Source organism: Penaeus monodon, chromosome 27 (genome assembly GCF_015228065.2).
Source record: "Penaeus monodon isolate SGIC_2016 chromosome 27, NSTDA_Pmon_1, whole genome shotgun sequence".
Classification (NCBI taxonomy): Eukaryota; Metazoa; Arthropoda; class Malacostraca; order Decapoda; family Penaeidae; genus Penaeus; species Penaeus monodon.
Genome location: NC_051412.1, coordinates 16427089 through 16428829, shown reverse-complemented (window position 1 = coordinate 16428829; position 1741 = coordinate 16427089). Strand labels below are relative to the sequence as shown.

The 1741-nt window shown below is 26.2% G+C and overlaps 1 protein-coding gene across 1 annotated transcript in view; it reads right to left on the bottom strand.

Annotated features, from left to right (window-relative positions):
* Positions 1–1741, bottom strand: part of LOC119590630 — a 22302-nt gene that overhangs the window by 3985 nt on the left and 16576 nt on the right.

The window sequence follows — 1741 nt, the reverse complement described above, 5'->3', positions numbered from 1 at the left end:
TTTTTTTTTTTTTTTTTTTTTTTTTTTTTTTTTTTTTTTTTTTTTTTTTATATATAAATTTAATTATATTAAAAACAAATTCACAAATTTATAATTTTTAATAAATTTAAAAAATTTTTATTAAAACTTTATATAGTAAATTATAATTATTTTTTTTATTTATATTTTTTAATTTTTTTTATTTTTTTTTTTTTTTTTTTTACTTTTTTTGTTTAAAATTTTTTTAAAAATTTTTAAATTTTTATTATTATATTTTTTTATAATTCATAAACATTTTTTTTTCCATTTTTTTTTGGGCCCCCCTTCCCTTTTACTAAAAGAAAAATTTTTAAAAATAACCCCATTTAAATAACCCCGGGGAAAAGACCTTTTGAGGGGTGAAAAATTTTCTTCCCCCTTTAAAAGGGGTTTTCCAAAGATTTTCTCTGGGGTGTTGGTTTGTGGAAAAGCTTTGAGCCCAGAGATGGGATCTGAAATTTTTTTCAGAGGTGGAATGCTAGGGGGCCTTTTTTTTTTTTTGTTTTTTAATTTTTTTTAAAATTTTGGGTTTGTTTTTTTTTTCCTTTTTTCGTTTTGTTTAATTTAAAAAATTTTCTAAATTTTCCATTTTTATTTTTTTTTCAGTTTTTCATTAAGCCTTTTTTTCCATTTTCTTTGTCCCCTTTGGGAAAGTTACCAAAAAAGGAATCTTTTTTATAAATATTAAATTTTTATTATTTCCTTTTTTAAAAATTCGTTTTTTGGGTTTTTTCTCAAAGGGGTTGCCAAAGGGTTTTCTTGCGTTATACCTTTGGGCCAAATTTGTGGGAGAATTTTTTCAATTTTTTTGGCAGGGTGGGGAAATGCACCCCCGTGGGTTATGGAATTTTTGGGGGGGGGAAAGGGGACTTGGTTATTTTTAATATTTATAAAAAAAAAAATATAAAAGGGAAACTTATTGGGGATATTTATAAAAAAATTTTAATAGTCTTGTTTTTTTAAACAAAAAACAGTGGGCTTCAATTCCCTGGAAAAGCAGAAAATTTCCAAGAACCCTTTTGCCCCCCTTGGGGTTTTTTCCGCATTTCGGTAAAACTGGAAGATGGGACTCTGAACCCTCCAGGGAACCCCCTCCCCCCACAATAAAATTTTTGGGGGGGGGGGGGGACAGGAAATTTTTGATAAAAACTACAACTTATAGTTTTTTTTTAAAAAAATTTAATTTTTTTGTGTAAAAAATTTTTTGGGCCAGGAATGAGGGGGAAGGAAACAAATTTTGTTGTTTTAAAAAAGAAAAATACGGATCAAATGAAGTTTGGGCTAACCTCCGGAAAGCACCAAAAAAAAAGGGCAGGTACCAAAAAAACTAAGAATAAAAATTTATTTATATTTAAATAAATTTTTACAGTATTAGTAGCCTTAATTTTAGAAAGAAAGAATTTTTTTTGTGCCAAAAAATCTGGAAAATTTTAATGGGGAAACTTTGGGGAAAACCCCAAAAAATAAAGAAAATTTTACGTAATGGAAAATTTTTTAAAAAATCCCCAAATGGGGAATTTTGAGCATTAAATTTTAAAAAAAACAAAACTTTTTTTTTGGGGCTGGGGAAATTTTTGGGGGAAAAATTCCAAAAAATTATATTAGAAAACGGACACTTTAATATCCTTTAAAGGAGGTTGAGCATTACCATTTTTTATGTTTTTTTTTGGGGTTTTAATAAATTGGGAAATTATTATAAATATTGGAAAATTTAAATTTAACA